Source organism: Phalaenopsis equestris, unplaced genomic scaffold, assembly GCF_001263595.1.
Source record: "Phalaenopsis equestris unplaced genomic scaffold, ASM126359v1 Scaffold211380, whole genome shotgun sequence".
Lineage (NCBI taxonomy): Eukaryota > Viridiplantae > Streptophyta > Magnoliopsida > Asparagales > Orchidaceae > Phalaenopsis > Phalaenopsis equestris.
Genome location: NW_018230386.1, coordinates 81,122 through 100,937, shown reverse-complemented (window position 1 = coordinate 100,937; position 19,816 = coordinate 81,122). Strand labels below are relative to the sequence as shown.

Here is a 19,816-nt window from a genome sequence, read left to right as displayed (position 1 = left end):
TTCATTCTCATCAATTTGATTTTCTAAGTTAATATGTAAAGTATTTGTCATTTCTTGGAATTTTTGAAATTCTTTTTGTTTTCTAATTTTTCTAATATTTCACTCTAACTCAGAATCGTAAGACACTAATCCTTTAGATCTCGTGCTATGCATACACTATTAAAGATAAATAACATAAACACACAAAACACACTAATTAAAATCACACACTCAAGCATGTATATAAATGAAACCACAGTTTTCCTATAATAATTCTACATCTAAAATAAAAATTTTCCTATGTCAAAAGGTTTCTTTTCTATCCTCGACAATTGCGCCAAAAAATTGACCCAATCTGCAATTATGTAATTATTTTAGTTCTGAAATATGGCTAAAGACTTGACCCAATTTATATCAAGCGGCTAGTGTGCAAAGTTAAATAATATATAAAGTTGATAATATGGTTTACACACTAGGGCAAGCGGCTAGTGTGCAAAGTTAAATAATATATAAAATTGTTAATATGGTTTACACACTAGGGTACGCAAGTATACGTATCGTTTCAAGTAATATAGGTCTTTAATGGAGGCTTAAGTATTGATCCCATAGGGATAGACAAAACTCTTATTGGATAAAATTTAGTAAAATCCTCTTTAAACTACAGTTAACTTATATAGGAAATGATAAAAATATTTTGTGTATTACATAATCCTATAAAATTAAAAGGAATGTTAAGTATGCTAAGAAAATGTAGAATGTAAATATAAGACAATCTAAAAAGGCTAAAAATGTAAAGTTACTACTAAGCAATTCCAAACTAATGATGTATAGAAGAGTTCAAATTTGTATAAAACATCCTTTCTCTTGCAATACATTTATAATCACTGTAAAAATCTAAACATTTTTAAATATAGTTAATGTATTGTGCCAAATAAGAGCAGTGCCAAATAAGAGCATACAATAAGAGCATACAAATTCTTTACCCTTTTTTGAGTGCATAAAGAACATTGGCTAATCCAGACTTGAGTCCCTAAATCCGTGATTAGGCTAGGAAGATACTAGCTGTCACTCTAGATTTCTCACTTATCCCTCACCTGTAGGCTAACATATAACTTTAGTTTCCAAAAATCTGGACCAAATTGGGAAGTTTAGTTTGTCACTCTAAAATCTCCAATTTTACACTCATAAGAACTTATTTCCCTATTTATTTGCACTTAACCCATGAACTACATTATCATCCATGAGACTAATCATGATTCTTGCCATTTTGACAAAAGCATAGCCCTTTTGGGTCATTATGTTGCTCAACATATTTTAATAAATTAATTAGGAAGATCGCTAAGTAAATTAAGTATAGAGTTTAAATTATCAAAATTTTTGAATTAAAAGCACTTCTACTAAACTTCATTCCTACACATAATTATTCCTCATTATAATAAGAAAGACGAAGTAAACTACTCAGATCTCATGGGGAAGAAACAACAACATATGGATTTATAGATAAATATAAGTTTACAAAACAAAACTAAGTAAAATAAACAAAATACACAACTTATCTCATACTCCTTCCCAAGGAATCCTTCTAGTTCCCTTGAATCACTCACTCTCCTAACAATTCCACTCCAATCTCACTTTGAACTGTAGTGAAGAAGATAGCTCTCACCTCTCCTCTTTTCCTCCAAATCTAAGCAAGCCTCCAAAACTTTCTCCTCTCTCTAAGAAGACTCTCTTCTCTCCAAGAAGACTCCCCTTCTCTCTCTCTAGACTACCTTTAGAATCTCCAAAAGTCTTTTTAAATAGAGCTTTCAAAATCACCAAGAGTTACTTCAAGCACCCCTTTGAAATTTGTCCATGTTCATTGAACCATCTTAGAAAAACTGTCTCCGGTGCCTAGGCGCTAGGTCAACATTAGCCTTTTTCCTTCCTTTGACTCAAAATTGCTCTATTTTCATTTTATTTTCTCCACTTGATGCATTTAATGTACCTACAACCAAAAATATCAAAACTAAATTTCATTAAAGTGCAATATCATTAAAAATAAGTATTAAATGTGCAAATAAAAGTAACATATTTTAGACATGTCATAATGTAACTTAGGAGAAATTCTAGTAAATCAACCTAGGACTAGGGGGTGTAAGAATATCTCATATTCAATTTATGAATCCTAATTTTCTATTACTTCAGAAGTTATTGAAACTTTTCGAACAAAAGATTCAAAGAAAGTTTAAAAACAGAATATAAGCACCTTAACTATAATAATTTGGCCAATACTTTTTTTTTTAAATAAGAATAAGCTTAGAATTATTTATAAGTCTTTTCATTTAGAAAGATTCAAGTGAAACCAGTATTTGAATAGACTTCTCTTCAAGCTTCTCCGCACATATTTTTTTTCTTTTCTTTTAGGTCTTTTTGATCACTACTCTCTTTTTTTATGTCATAATTATTATATCTGGATATAACTTTAATAATTTTGAATTTCACTATCTTCTTTCTAAAGTTCAAAACTCAAAACTTTCCCTTAATTATTAAAAATGTAAGTATTAGTTTGAAAAAGCTTTCAAAAAGGGCTCAATTGTCATTAAGTTAAAATCTAAGAATCTTAGCTTTTCAAATATTCAACTCATTTCTACCATAAATAGCAAAATCATTTTCCTAATGTTTCCAACAAAATATCTTAACTTTGTAACAGTTTCTTCACATTGGATTTCAACTAAGATATTTTTCTAACATTTTTAAAAATCAAAATTATAGTAAAATAAAGATTACACCATATACCACAAGCCATTGTAAAAATAATATCAAAATAAATATAGCTACTAAGGACAAATAAAGTTAAGTTTGAAAAATTATTCTTCCTCCCCCAAAACATGAATTTTTAAATATTTTACCATCAATACCATAAAATGTAGCAGAAAGAAGAGTAAAAGTTGAATCCACCAGCTACTACAACATCCTGTTGAATTCATATACATGCACAATCAGGATAGAATGATTGCTGAAGAAAGTAAATCTAGCCTAAAACATGATTTCAATAATATTAAACTAAAAGGAAGTATACTAAATTTGAAATTCATTTTTATTTCTCCCCCCAAACTTGGTTTTTAACACGTATTCATTACAAAAAATAAAAGCAGGAAGAAAAATATTTTTGAAATTTTATCTACCAAAAATCTCTATCAGAAAATTCTACAAGTATTGATCAGGACAGAACAATATGCAACACAAAGTAGATCTAAACTAAACATGCCAAAATAAAATTGAACTAAGAAAAGGTTTAACAAGCATGACAGGTATTAACATAGGAATATATATTTAAGTGTTCCACAAGTTCTTCATATTGTTGTAACACAAAACACAAACACGCATGATAAATGAGATCAATTCTTCCTTTTACTCATCGGGTATAACTACCTTACCTCCAATTTTTGACAGAATCACTACATTAATAAATTGGATACTTTTCATGAATTTTGTAAGGTTAACTCCGTGGAAAAGATTATCTCTTTTATGATGACATATATATGTTCATCCTTAGGTATTACCCTACCCCATAATGTATGCATCTCTAACCGTTATAAGAGTAGTGTAAGATCATCCACATGTTGCTCATCAAGTAGGTTCATGACCCTACCTACAAAAAACAAGGTCAGAGAAAGGAAATAATAAAATTGAGATGAAATTGTCACTGTCCAAACTCAAGATGACTTTTGTAAAACTCAAGTCTGATTGAGACTCGAGTCATAGTGAACTCATTAATCCAACTACTACAAGAGAACATAAACAAGTCTAGTCATAATAAGAAGCTAAGGAATCACCTCCCTCGTGACACACATAGAGATCAAATCCATTCATATACAATCCAAACATTCACCAACATCAATCAAACTGATCGATCCACACTAAAACAAGCACAATACAACACTAACAAAAGCATACAAAATCAAACCACACTGATAGCTATGGGTTGTCTCTCATAAAGCGCTTGGTTTAACATTGCTAGCCCGACAAAGGGTTTCTTTTAAATCAAAATTCAATTTTAATAATCCTTGATCAATCTCCAAATCTTTTAAAGATCCTGAGAATCTTACTAAATCCTTGAAGTTCAATTTTTCTTTCAGCCTTTTCTTTTCAGATTGATTAAAATTATTTTTCCTTAAGTTTATTTCTAGATCCAATATTTATCTAATGATTTTCTCAATTTGCATATTAATATCATTCTTAAAATTTATAAGAGACAAATATCTATAAGATAGTTCAAGATCTCCCAAATTTTGGATTGGATTCTCTCTAGATGATTCAGATTCAAGATCAAATTCTACTAGATTACCTTTCTGTTTCAATTGATCTTCTAATTCTTCCCCTTGAGGCTGAGGAAATGGTGGAGGTGGTCTTTCTATATTTATCTTGGTTGATGAAATAGATTTTTCTAATTCCTTAAGAATTTCTTCCAACGATCTTTCAATCTCCTTTACCTCTTTTCTTAACTCATCCTTTCTCTGAACCATATCCTCCAATTCTCTTCCACTACTTAGTTGGATAGCTACATCTTGCCACCATTCTTCTCCTTAAGGTTTATTTAAGGGTCATAAAGTAAAATATCTAGAGGATCACTGTTAATTATATTAACAATCTACCTCAGTTGGTTTTCTATATTCATTATTGAACCATTTGAATCACAACCTCTTCTAATGGTAATTCCTTCTCCTCATCCTGAGGATTGAAGTTAAATCTGTAAGAAAAGGAAAGTCCATTATTAAAGTTGTCTTGATTATTCCAATTACATGTCTGATTAATTTGATTATTTCCCCACAATTGGTTTTCTCCTCCAAAATTATTATTCCAATTAAAGTTCGAACAATTTTACCAACCTGAGTTCTAATAATCATAATAAGGATTATATATCTCATGGTTAGTTTCAAAAGAGTTAGTTTCAACTAATTGTCCAAATGAATTTCCTCGAAATTGGGGGTCCCTAGCTAGCGTTACAATCCAAATCTAAATATTCATTATTTTTTTGATCTGTCATTTCTACCATAAATTCATGGAGTCTTTTCTGATTCATAACCTTCCTAATAGTTCTCTCTCGATCTGAGTAGTATAATTCAAGGTCCGCAGCTCCTGAACCACGCATACAAATTTAAAGACTAACTAATAAGATAGATATAAAAAATATTTTTAGTATTTTGGATTTTCTTCAAAATAAACACATAAAACACACAAGATAATAACACAACAATTTCAAAATCTAAGTCTTACAGATTCAACTACAATTCACCTAAAGTTCTTACCGTAGCTTCCCCGACAACAATGCCAAAAACTTGACCCGACCAACAATTATACAGGAATTTAGCTTTCAAAAAATAGTGAAAAAGCTTGACCCAATTTATATTTAGCGGCCAGTGTACAAAATAAATATGTTATAAAATTTAGAATTTTTTATTAATAGATTACACACTAGGGGTACTACGTAAGTATATGCATCATTTTAAGTAATATAGGGCTTTCTTTAAAAACCCCAATATCAATCCCACAGAGAAGCGAAGTAAGAATTTTCTTAGGCTAATTCTAGTATACTACTATCAGGTCTTAGTTTATACTTTTCAAAAAGTTTGGGTTTCCTAAATTTAATAATTTTTATATAAAATTAAAGTTAAATAAATTAAATAAAAACCTAATCTAAGTAGACTGGTTAAAATTTAGAAAGTTTTTATATAATTTAAATCCCTTTTCCCTTGTGATGAGATTATAATCAGTGTAGGAATCAAATGTTTAAAGATTAATATGTTGTATTTTGACAAATAGGAGCATACCTACTTCTTTACCCTCTTTCAAGTGCATAAAGCATATTGACTAATCTAAAGTATGTTCCAGCTTATACCTCTTTCAAGTGCATAAAGAATATTGACTAATCTAAAGTATGTTCCAGCTTATACAATAGTGCTAGGTAGATTATAGACTACCACTTCTAGATTACTCACTGGCCCTCTCTATTGGACCTACCAGGGACCCTTAGTTCCAACTTTAGACCAAATTGATAAATAATCTTGCCTGTCATCTTAAAAACACCAATTCTAAGTCCATCAAAACTTATCTACCTATTTAGTTGCACTCTCCTTAGATTTTGGTTTCCCTCCTCGTAAGGTTAGTGAGTTACTCACTAGATGGGTAAAATCATAGCCCTCCAGGGTCTTTATGTTTTGAAACAAAATTTAACATTACAAGTGATCAGTTTACAATGTAAAATAAGAATCGGTGAAAATACCATCACAATTTTGGAATAAAAGAAATCTTCAAACTAATCTAATCCCACACATGATTAATTCTCATCACATGGAGAAAGAGTAATGAAAACCACTCATAAAGCATGGAGACAACACAATAAAAAAGTTCATTTAGATCAAAGCAAATTCACTATAAAAGTGTTTAAAAAAATTATAAGATAATTTAGAACACAATACTTAGCTATCTCCCTTTGAAATAAAGATGAAAATCCCTCCAACAAAGTTTCCTACTGATTCACACAATGCTCATACAATTCCTTACAGATATATCTCAAAATCCCTCACCAATCTCTACATAAATAGTAGAAATCTAAGTTTCCTACTCCTATCTACGACCACTTGACGTTATTGGAGTTTCCAAGAGTTTCAAATGTCAAAAAATGCCTTCCTAAGTGCTAAATGGCGCTTAAAAACTCCCAAAATTAAGTAATAACCGTAAAAATTGGTTTCTGACACTGTGGCACTAGAATTGACACTATGGCACCTATTTCTCAATGTGATTGGCGCTATAATGCCAGTTTGGGCGCTATGATGCCAGTTCAATGTGATTGGCGCTATGATGCTGGTTCAAAAGTTTGAAAATATCCTCCAAAAGTCTTTCAGGTTCTATAGTCTCTTTTTTAATCTTAGGGTCATTACAAACCACATCCTCCAATTCCCTTGCACTTCTTAACTTTATAGCTTTTATGTGATCACTATTCTTTCCTTTAGCATTAATCTAAGTGTTAATAGTAGAGCTCCTTGGGGTCGACTACCAAGTGAGTTTGCAATATATCCCAACTGGTTCTCAATATTCCTAATAATTGCTCCTTGGCATTGTAATTGATTCCCTATCTACAAAACAACTTCTTCCAAAGATAACTTCTTCTCCTTAAATTATGGGTTAGAGTTAAATCCTAAAGGATAAGATGATCTTGGGTTTGAACTATCCTTCCAATTCACAAAAGAATTTATTTGGTTATTCCCTCATTGTTGGTTTCCCCCGCCAAGATTGTTGTTCCAATTAAAGTTAGGGTGGTTCATCCAATCGAGGTTATAAAATTGGAATAAGGGTTATTAGGTCTATTTTTTTATCATATTTAAAGTCTTAAAAGATAAAGTATTAGCTTTAGTCAGTTGTCCATATGAACTTTTCTCGAATATTGGTGGTCCTTGAGGTTGGTTTATCCCAAACAGGTCTAACTTTCTAGAAATTACAGCAATCCAAGAAGTTAAAATTGAAAGCACATCAGTGTAATGTACACTTTCCACCTTCTTGGGGTTCACTCTCTTAGAATACCATTGGAATTGTTTGCACCCATCACTTATATTAGAGAATAAGCCGCATTGAATAGCTTTGACATAGGAGATCCTTTAGCTGCAACATCAATAATTGACTCCAGGGATCCTAGCAAACCATTATAAAAAGTCTAAATTATTATAAAATCGGGAAAAAAAATGATGGGGCACTTCCTAGAAAGTTCTTCAAATTGTTCCTAAGCTTCATAAATCGACTCACCTTCATATTGGCAAAAAGAAGTGATATAGTTCCTAAGTTTAGCCATTTTTGAAGGTGCAATATATTTACCTAGGAATTTCTAGGCTAAGTTAGCCCACGTCCTAATTGATCAATATGTTAATGAATTCATTTGTACTTGGGTTTCCCTTGATGAGAAAGAAAAAAGCCTAATGATTAAGCTTAACAACATCATTGGATACACTAATATAAATCTAATGCATTATATTAGCATCATTTGAATCGCACAATATAATGCCATTTTAATGGAGTTCGATTGTAAATCTAGTCAAATGACGCTAATATAAATCTTATCATTAAATTACCAATTATTTTTCTTTCACTATCATCTACTAATATAGATCTGAACTTGAACACCTCCAATTTTTTATGAGAATTTTGAAGTAGTTCAAGTTCCTACAATTGTGATTGAAGTGCAACAATAATATGCCCAATTTAATCAGCAAACTTTTGTAGAGCCTTCTAGAACTTGAGAGGAGCACTTTGATTACCACTAAGTTGACGATGTTTTAAAAAAATGATAACATTTATGGTATTCTTTATTTCTTAGATTAGTTCATGTTAATTCTCTACGCTCACCTTAGAGATTTATTCTCATTATTTTAGTTCGCACAAGGCAAGTATAATAGTGTTTGGTTAGTTTTATATGATGCAAATTGAAAATAATTTATACTTTTCAAGAGTTTTTTTATGGAATATTTTTTGCATAGAGCTGTAAGGCTAACCAATTTTTATTTACACAGAAAATTGGCAATTTTTCAAATATCAACTCATCAATGTACTTTTATTATGGTTTCATTTATTATTTAACCCTTCAACCAGAATCATTAATCCATACAAGAATCATAACTTTTAAACCACTACACATGTTATTATATGATTGTTCCAACAATATTAACATTGTGGATGATACTTAATACAAACTAGTAGTAATTATAAGAGGTCATTGATCCACCTGAAAATTACCTTTTTTTAGTGTAGATTTCATGATCATTTTATATACTTTTTTAATGATATTACACTTTAAAGTAATGTATTTTTCATATTTTTATCTTCAGGTACAAGAAATAAACTTTTAGCAAAAATGGAGCAAAAACGGTGTCATTTGGAGTCAAATTGAGCAAGGAAGAAAATTCTGATCTGACATATTTTGATATGTCTTTCTATGTTTAATCTCATTTACATTTATCACATATTTTTGAATGAAATTTTACTTTAATAAAATATTATTTTCATTTATATCTTGTAGGAATATCAATTTGGAGCGCAACAGAGCTAAAACAGAGCGAAACAAAATTAAAACAGAGCGAAATGGCACAAAATGGTGGGACTACTTGCAGGGTGACACCTAGGTGCCCAAAATCGGCGCCTAAGCACCAAAAATGGTTCCTAGGCTCCAGAAACCATCCAGGGGCGGTTTTGGATAGTTTTTAGTGGTTCTGGGATGTTCTATAAGCTTCTCGATGGCTTGCACGCCCCATGGAGTTGTTAAATAAATCTAGACACTTGGAAAGGCTCTTGGATGAAGAGATGTGTCTCTTGGAGTGAAAGGGTGTGTCTTTTGGATGAAGAGATTTCTCTTGGAAAAATGAGGGGTTTTTGTGTCTCTTTAAATAAGGGGGCCAATGCCTCTAATGATAAGTTTTAAAAGGAGATGTGGATTTTAGAGAGAGTTTGGTGTGAGTTGATGGAGATGTGGATTTCATCATGTCTTGAGAGATTGGTGAGAGATTTTGATAGAAATGTGCAAGAAAATTGTATGAGCGGAGCATGGATTGATAAGAGACTTTATTGGAGAGATTTTCATCTTTCTTTTAGAGGAAAAAAATTAAGTATTGTATTCTTCATTATCTTGTAATTGTTGTAAACACTTTTTAGTGGATTTGTTTTGATTTAATGAAGCTTTTTTTTTCTCCCTGCTTCATGAGTAATTTTCATTACACTTTTTTTTTTTAATTTAAAGTAGTGGCATGTGTTGGAAAATTCATTTTCTTATATCATTTTCTTATAGAACAATTTTTATCTCTTGTGATGAGTAATATCTCATTTACTTCATTAACATAACTTAAGTGGAAATAGGTCATGTTAAAATTTGTTGTAATTGAAACTAAGAGTTGGGAGAGCGGTGATCTTACAACTTGAGTGCACTCACATTTTTTGGTTGGCTATTAGAAGTAGTTTGAGCGGCAAAGAACCTATTAAGAAAATATAAATTAAAGATATGTTTCTATTAGGAGTTTCTAAGTGATAGATAATTGCTCAAAACTGATAGCGTACTAATCGTATCTATACACTTGGATGAGTGGTAGGTAGACATATGTTCCTTATTGGCACAAAATTCTATAAAATCCTTTTACTGCTTCTTATGCCTACTGCTTAAGCCATTATTTTCATTTACTTTTCCTTTGCTATGATTTGGATACATGTTTTAGAATGCATGTTAGAATTGTTTTTATTATTAATGATATTTGCTAGAACTTTATTTAAATTACAATTTTGGTCTGTTCTAATGTTAAAATCCATTGTAATTACATTAAGACCCGGTAGGGCGGTGTAATTATTAAATAAGTAGAGCCACATTTCACTTTGAAAAGAGTAGTGGCGATCATCCGAGGGGGGGTGCAAATAGATAGGGAGATAAGATTTGATGAGTGTAGAATTGATGTTTCTAGGGTGACAGACTAGATTCTTTTATCAATTTGGTCTAGAATTTAGAGCTAATGGTCACTGGCAGGTCCTATAGAGAGAGCACAGTGGGTACTCTAGGAGTGAGAGACTAGAACCTACACAACACTACTATACATGCTGACACTATCGTTAGATTAGTCAATGTTCTTTACTCATCGGAAGAAGTAAAGAGTAGGTATGCTCCTAATTATCAAAACTACATTAAATTCTATGCATTTCATTCCTTCACATTTTCTATGTCATTGCACTTGATAGCAGTTTTTACATCTCGAAATTCTTCAAACCAATTTATCTAGATAATTTATCTTTAGAATTAATATTTGCATTTAGGAATAATTGTTATTTATACATTTAATATTTGCATTTAGAATTAGTTCCTAGATAAAACACAATCTTAATCGACCTTCCAAATTAAGACTTGATAGTAGTAGACTAGAATTTCGTCTAAGGGATTTCTTACCTCGCTTCTTTGTAGGAACAATACTAGTTTCTTTAAAAAAACCATATATTACTTGGAACGATACATACACTTGCACAATACCCCTACTGTATAATCTATTTTCTAAATTTTATAACATTTCAATTTTGCACCTTAGCTGCTAAATATAAATTCAGGTCAAGTTTTTTTGGTCACCTTTTGGAAGTTAAATTACTGCATAATTGTGGGTCGGATCAGTCATCTAGTTATTTAGACAATTATAAAATATTTGCAAGAGAGGTTGCTATTAGAAGTTATAGCTAAAGCAATTTTTGATATTTTGAAATTCTGTTAGAGGTTTGTCTATAAATTAGATAAGTAATTTATGATTTTGGCTAAGCTTTTGATGTTGTTTGTATTCAAATGACCAAAATGCTCTTATTCTTAGCTCATTAATGGAACTTGGCACACAACAATTTTCTCTAAGTACAAGCGAATTTCTCTTTATAATGCATTTGCATACATAACAACTAATTCTTAAGTATTTATACATCTAACACCTAAATTTTTCTTTCTTACATTTATACTACCCAAATCTTCATATCAAATAAAAAATGTCCATAAAAACCCCCACCATTTTAACTTTTAAAAAGATATATACACCCACTCATGAGTATGTAAAAATTGAAGTTTATGTGTTAGACATGTACATTCCTAAGAATTGAGTGGTATGTAAATCATCCGTAAATTAATTTTTAAGTTGGTGGCTAACTGCTTGAAACCTACCACCACTCATTATCCATCCAACTGAACTTAGTTTCATCAAAGAGATACTGATCTCTAGTGATAACATTCTTGTTGGGGAAACACTCAAATATTTCTCTTATAATTCCTTAAAACATTTTAGTGCTCAAATTGATACTGTATAGTCCATTGAAAGCCTCAATTATACACAGACTTATTCACAAGGTTGACCTTGGGAATTTTTAAATGGACTGATGGTTGTATTTGTTGGTTGTTGGCTTTTGGCTATTGACTGTTGGATTACTTGGTTCTTGGCTATTATGCAACTTTTTCAATTTTTGGTTGCAAGCTATTAGCTATGAATTAATCATTTTTTCTGAAGAATAATATATGGATTACATAAATTTAAAATTTTTGCATTTATTTATAAAATAGGATTCAAAATTGGAGATTTGGCTAGCTTTTTGTTTCAATTTTTATACGTAAAATCTATAGTTTTGGATTTTATTATTATATCAGAATTGTTTTTTTGTTGATTTGTTTATGTACTTCTTGATCTTACCCTTTTCGTGCGATATTTTGGTTGAACAATAATGTTTTCTAATATTTTCATTAAAAGTTAATCATACTTATAAATATTTTGGCAGTTTTGGCGGTTCTGGGCCTTTGGGTGTTGGTTGGTAGTTGTTAGCTAATAAGGTCTATTGGTATTGTCGTATTGGTCATTTGGCTGTTGGATCACTTCGTTGTTGGTTATTGGCTAATAGCTATAGTGTACTTTTATCTATTTTTTTAAGCTATTAATTGTGAATTAATTGTTGCTTCTAATGAATAATATATGGATTACACACCTTTAAAATATTTGCATTCATGTATAAAATAGAGATTTAAATTAGAGTCTATGCTGGTTTTTTGTTTTAGCTTTTATTGCTACTATTCGTAGTTTTTGAATTTCTTTATTATATCAGATTGGCTGATTTGTTCAGGTACTTCTAGATCTTTCCTTTATGGTGAAGGGGATTTTTTTAGTAATGATGTTTTCCAATGTTTTTGTGAAAATTCAACGATACTTATAAATATTTGATGAAAAATATTTATAATATTTGAAAAGGATTTTAATGTACTTTCATATAGCATATTCTGAGCTTAATTTCATTTTCAATTTCTGGTTTTTTGTTTCCCATTTTGAGTCCTTTTTTGTTATCGTCTTGTTTTGGTAGTTAGTTATTGGCTATTTGCTATTGGATCACTTGGTTGTTCGCTAATGACTGCTGTCTTGTAGTTAAAAGATTTCTATTCGTCAAATAACATGCATAGCACTTTATTTTTCATTTTTTTTTTTTGTTATGGATAATTTGTTTTTTCTTTTGTTATTTTTTTAATTTACAGGTATATTAAAACTATGATAAAATGAAATTTGGAGGAATGAAGATTGGATATTGGAACTTGGAACTTGGAAGATATAAATAAAACGTTCAATGTATTTTTTCATTTGTAATGTATTTTCAAATTATTGATTTATTACTTAATTGTTTTCTAATAATAATTTATAGTTTTTTAAGAATTTGAGTTTTGAACTTCAAATATATATTTCACTTGTAACTTGTTATTAATAATTTATAATAATATAGTTGAAAAAACACATTTTTTTATAGATGGATGTTATTTATTTATCTTTTTGATAAGTTAGGAATTAACATTTAAATTTATTATTATTTATTTTTTTAAATGTATTTCAACACGAATTCGAACGGTATACAATAAATCGAACATTGCAAATAATATAAATAATATAAATAATTTAAATATTTCAAACAATTTAAATTAATTTTAAATAAAATCGAATGAACATAAAGAGTAATTTCACGGAATTATGAATAAGAGCCAGTTTCAAACACATATAATAGCTCTCATGTACGGTTAATTTACAACCATACTTTACAACCATGTCGAACGAAGCCTAAAAGATTGCTTCGCTCTGTTGTTTCTCTTCCTCTTGTGGGCTCGGTCGAGCAGAGCTCCTCTTTCTCGAGCGAGATCCGTCCCTTATCTCCTTCTCTTGTGGGCTCGGTCGAGCAGAGCTCCTCTTTCTCAAGCGAGATCCGTCTCGATGTTCCAATTGGAATAGAACTCGTCTTCTTCTTCTTCTCCCGCACTCAATCCTATCTCCGCCTCACGTCATTCGCGTCGACAAAATACGTGTTCCTGCCTGTTCACTTCCCCTTCCTCTCTTCGGCTCCCTCGAGCGTATGAAACTTGGCGTCACACTCGAGCATTTGGGAGATGGAGTTGCGTGCGGGTTGAGCTGATTGACCGAGCCAGTGGAGGTAGGGTTTAAAATTCTTATTATTCTTAGAATTTAATATTTATAATTTACCTGTTTAATTTATTAATATATGATTTTGCTAACTTAGTTTAAATTACTATTATTTAATATTAGTGTTAGTTTCAATTATTAATTTTAGAAATCAAATTTTGAAGAATTTATAAATTAAAATGATTTGAAAGAATCATGATTGTTAAATGGCCATAAAGATGAAGAATATTTGAGATAAAATTATATTAACAATTTTTTTTATACAAATATTTGAATTTATACCGAGTTTAAATTTGAAGAAATAATATTGAGTTTTGGTTAAATGAAAATAATTAGGTTAATAATTAGAATGGTCGTTGATTGAACAAATGAAGAAAGAGAAAAATTGTTGTATATGTTAGTTATAATATTTATAAATTAAAATGAAAAAATAAGAAATCAAATGTTACTATTTAGGAGTAATGCTTTTAATTATATGATTAGGTTAACTGAGTAAAGAAATAATTGAGATTGTAGAAGAGAAATTTATAAATTTTAAGAGATCATTTTTTGAAGGAGAAATCAACGTGAATAACTACCATTTTATATGCATTAAATTTTTTTCATTTATTAAGAAGTGTAATTTCAATGAATAAAATTATAACGATATAGACAAATTTAAATGGACATTTATTATTTTAAAGTGTTTCACCTTTTACATTGTATAAAAAATTTAATAAAATAGATTCAATGAATGAAATGCCAATTAATTATCTTTAAATAAAAAATAAATATTCAAGTCGATCATAAGTCACTGCCTTATAGTACTAGTTGGGGACTCTATTGTACCAATACACGAAAAATAAAAAATAGAAATGAAAATATAAATAAAAATGTAAATGATTGTGCCTTAATTAGTATAAACTTTTTATGATGACTTTTAACAAAATGTAAATGAAAAATGTAACTATATTAAAATGTTTTCATAAATATTCTTACAACGAAAACAACACAATAAGCCTTTATCTTGCTAAGTGGGATCGGTTACATGAATCCTTTTTCTCCATTTTGTCATTATTGAATGTCATATTTTCATTTAATTCTAAATAATTAACGTCATTTTTTATACTGCATGCCCATTTAGGTCTATCTCTATCTTTCTTAACTTGAAGTCAAATCTAAAGCATCTACTCTCCCAAAAAAGTTATCAGACGGTCGGCGTTTACCATGACCAAATCATTTTAAACGACTCTCTCTAATGTTGTCTATCCCTAGAGCTACTCCAACCCTTTCACGAATATATTCGTTTCATATTTGTACCTAAGTGTAAAGTCACTCATCCACACGAGCATTCTCAGCTCAACCACATTTAATTTTAAATAAATGTTCTTATGAAAATGAAAAATTTAAAGCTTATTTTATATATTAATCGTCATGTCTTTTTTAAGCATTCACGTATAAGAATTTGCATAAAAATATAGTGCATAGTAAAACTGCAATTATTCATTAAATTGATGTAAGCTTAATGTATTGTCTAACTATATCTTTTAGGAAACATTTTAATAGAATGACATTTTGGAAGGGAATGTTAATCACAGAAGAGGTTCTAATGAAAATAGATTTTAGACATAGTTGTTTTATGTTTGGTTTTCTTTCATTAGTACTGATACACTCTAGATGTCTTTATGTTGGTTTGGATGATATGTTAGATACGTTTATAGTTTAGTGGTTCTTTTTATTTGGATAGTTGTTATTGTGGATTGTCGTGATTATTAGGCTGACATATTACTACCATTTGACCGTTAGTTTTCGTTTTTGTATTCCAAGCTTCCGTGCTGTGCTGTGACATTTTACGCATGTAACGCTCCTAATAATTTTGATTTTGAAATAAATTTATTTTGCAGAGGCATTGAAGGCCATGTATAAACGATTGACAAAATTTTTGTGAGATTTGTTGAAGAGTAAATTTCTCAGTTCTTAAGGTTGATTTAGTTGTACTAGACTAAGAATATGACTATATGCATCATTTCTTAAACACAAACCTTGGCAATTTCAATAATCAATGATCGAAACTGCGGCCTACTAAGAGCTTATGCTTCTATCAAGTTTAAGTTTTAAATTTTGAACAAACTTTGAATCTTCAAAATGATATACACTTCTTAGAGTAAGATAATTGAAGTTCACTTTATTTTTGTTCACATAGCAGTTTTAAATGTTAGTTAATGCGTTAATGATTTTTGTCGCAGCTCATGCGAACAAAATTATTTTTGTTAAATTGACATGTCAGATACGCCTCATTAAAAAGCTTCATGATCCGTCTGCGTCACTGAACTTCTTACTGATTTACGAGCATGGTTGGCATTTATAGGTGCACTATTGCTTAAGACATGCATGGGCTTCTTTTAGAAATTAATGTGCACTTCTCTTAAGGCACTTGTACAAACCATGATTCATGGTGGATTTGACCATTTGTTTTTTTTAAAGGTTCTCATTCACTTGAACGCATAAAATTTGAAAGATGTGAAAGCTTTCGAGGTGGACCATTAATGTGAATGAACGATCATCAAGATGCACACGTAATTTTGCATTTTAAGTCCACTACTGGTCGCATTTTATCTACTTATGTGTTTTGGTTTGCTGATTCGATTGAGATGATTATGTGACCTATATGATTGTAATAGTTTAAAGTAGTGCAATTTTCTAAATTGAATGGTCGGGACTGTCGTGTTGCAACACTATATCAAGTAGCATCGAGGCGTTGCTTGTAGTGCTACATCATCAAGCTCGGCGTGGAGGCACTATGCTCTGTCTTTTAGGCTGAATTTTGGCCCCTTTTAGCGCTGTGACCCTCCAATATGTTTTGTTAATATGCCTAGCTCAGGATCTTAATGCTTCAAATCTCCTTTTCTTTGGTATTGTATCACCATAAACTAGTGCCAAGTTGTAGAGCTGTCGAGTTTCTAAACATTTTCTGTTGCTTTCCAGTATCGTGGTGTCATAGAGTTGGCATTGAGGTGCCATATATAGCATTGCGGTGCTTGTTTTTTGGCCCTCAGGTGGCATATTCACTGTTTCCGTAACCATTTTCTGCTTAATATAGTTGCAGTGTTTAGGCGCTATTTTGACTTTCTTTAATATTTATTTCATTTATTATCTTGTTTTAATTTCTGTAAAAATAACATAATTAATGATATTAAACTAAAATAATTTTAATATTAACAAAAAAATATTATTTAATTAATTCACTAACCAAAAAAAAGCAAATGAATCTTGATGTACCTGAAGATTTGTAAACAGATTCTACTGCTACTATAAGAACGATGCGTACAGATGAATCTCCTTTTCATTCAGAGCAGTTGGAGTCGTCAATTGCCTCAACTAGCTCCCTATGTGACCTGAAGAGAATGGGGAGCCTTCAGGTATGAGAGGTTTTGTTTTTTTTGTTTTTTTCTAAATTAAATGTGGGCCTATGAGGGGGTGTAGATTGGCAGGCAAAGTGGATTTTGTTTTTGTAAGGTCAACATACTAATGAAAATTTGTCATCTGGATTGCAGTGGAGGACAAAAGCGGTCTCTTCTCAGAATCTTTTAAAGCCAACCTGATAAGTACATGTATAAATCATGAGGATTCCCTTCCTAAGCTCCACTCCACACCACACAATGCCTTTGTGTAGTGTTTCCTTCTAATATCTTGGACAAATGCACTACCGCACACCACACACAAACCTTTGGAAAACACCTACCACATTTTGGAAAATGCTTTATGGGAACCAAACAGATTTGGGGTGTAGATTGGCAGGCCAAGTGTAATATTTTTTTTTTAAGATCAACTAACTACTGAAAATTTGTCATCTGAATTGCAGTGTAGGACAAAATAGGTGTGTTCTTAGAATCTTTTAAAGCTAACCTATAAGTATATGAATGTGAAAAGCATGAGGAGTCCCTACCTAAGCTTCAGTCCACACCACACAATGCATTTGTGTAGTGGTTTCCTCAAATATATCTTAGACAAATGCACTACTGCACACCACACACAAAGCTGTGAAAAACTCCTACCACATTTTGGAATATGCTTTATGGGAACAAACAGATTTAGAACACTTTGATGTTTAACTGGTAAAGGTCTCTGGGTAATTTTGAGGCGAAAGAGGTTATTGAATGCCCCAGTATTTAATTTTATTGTGGAAGTGTAAATGCATTTATGCACACAGACAGCTTGTCATTTATAAATATGCATGATAGTCATAATCTGGGAATTTGGAGATTTATAGTAGTATCTCAGTATGAGCTATTTCATGGTGAAAATACTGCTTTTAGCTTAGTCTTTTAAAAGAAAAGTTGGCCCCTTTTATTTGTATGTTCTGCTCTGTTTGAATAGATATAAATTTGATCTAATACATCAGTCTACTATACTCATTTTTATCTAATATAGCTGAGTTCTGATATTTTTCAGTCAATTTGATTGTTTGCTTCTCTAGGGGAACTGGAGAGGTGATCTGATCTAGGTACTGATTCTGTAAACTGAGTTAGCATGTGCTCAAGAGATTATATACACATTTATTAGAAAAAGATTTTGAAAGAGAAGAAGAGAGACAAGAATTGGAAAGCTTTATTGCAGCACAAGGCCGTGACTTGGCCTTATAAATAGAGGGCAACACCGAAACGTGGCCTTACAAGTAGGGGTTACAAAGATGGAAAATAGGGAATGAATCAATTCACCCAGCATGAAAGGAGATCTGAATATTACAGCTGATTTTTATTAAAAAAATTACAATAATCTTTAGAAATCATCCCCTTTTTGCCCCAGCCCAGCAGCAGTCCATTCAAGGGCAAATTGAGAGCTGGAAGAGGGACAGCTACAAGAAAACATGTCAATCTAAGAGCGCTTTCGGCTGCTGATTGTGCCAGCAGGAAATTTCATCATTCAAGAGGACTGCTATAGCTACCAACAGCAAATTGTCCAGCTCACTTGCCATTTATGTGCTGAAAATAATTGAGAGGAGGCTCCAAATAAGGTGGACAATAAATTGCATCTGTTCTTTTTTTGTTTGGAAAGGCCTGACAACATTCACCATTCCTCCTCATGTGGGTTCGTAAACATTTTACAAGTAATGTTGGCCAATCATTTTTTCAAACACAGGTGTTGATGTCAGTCATCTGATTGGAGAACAAAATATATAAAATGCACAAATCCATTTTGAATTTTTTCCTTTAATAAATAAATTGTCCAATTGCCTCCGCATGTTTAGTTCAATAGTGGTGCGTGTATATTGTTAAAAACTTTATTGTCATAATATATTATCATTGGAATCTTACTGTTACTTTTAGTTCTTCCAACTAGCTAAGGATTTGGGTTCAGCGTTTGCACTGCTTCTAGCACAATGTTTTAATTTTTTGATTTCTCCATACAATATGGTTATCTCGTACTTAAGTGTGCTACGATGATCTAGATGTTCCATCAACTATAGTTTTTATCGGATCAACATCAATATAGGCTTCTATAATTCTAAATTTTCTTTTCTTAAAGTATAGTTCCCTTCATAGATTCCCTTTAGATATGTGAGCATCCTTGTAATAACATCTATGTATTCTTTGTTAGCTACATGCATGGATTAACTTAACATGCTAAAAATAAAGGCAATGCTTAGTTTGGCATAAGCCAAATAGATGAGTTTCCCATCAATTTATAATTTAACTTGCTACGTTTCATACCCTTAACATTAATCTTTACATCACCATATTTGTATTTGTGTTTGCAATCATGTATTTTTGTTAGTGAATTTATTACTCTTAATAACGACTCATTTTGCACATTGCAACAACCATGCGACAGCACACCGCAACTCCACCATTCGAATAACACATTAATTCAACGTTTTAAATAATGTTGCATGT

At 31.1% G+C, this 19,816-nt stretch overlaps 1 long non-coding RNA gene across 3 annotated transcripts; it reads left to right on the top strand.

The window, feature by feature from the left end:
• Positions 1 to 13,733: 13,733 nt before the first annotated feature.
• LOC110036828 lies at positions 13,734 to 19,250 on the top strand. Of its 3 annotated transcripts, none has more exons than XR_002295267.1 (3): positions 13,734 to 13,953; positions 17,220 to 17,341; positions 18,400 to 19,250. It is a non-coding gene; the product is annotated as an uncharacterized LOC110036828 (long non-coding RNA). The 3 variants fall into 3 exon arrangements; XR_002295265.1 differs by having other exon boundaries at positions 18,375 to 19,250; XR_002295266.1 differs by lacking the exon at positions 18,400 to 19,250 and adding an exon at positions 17,477 to 18,110.
• Positions 19,251 to 19,816: the final 566 nt, after the last annotated feature.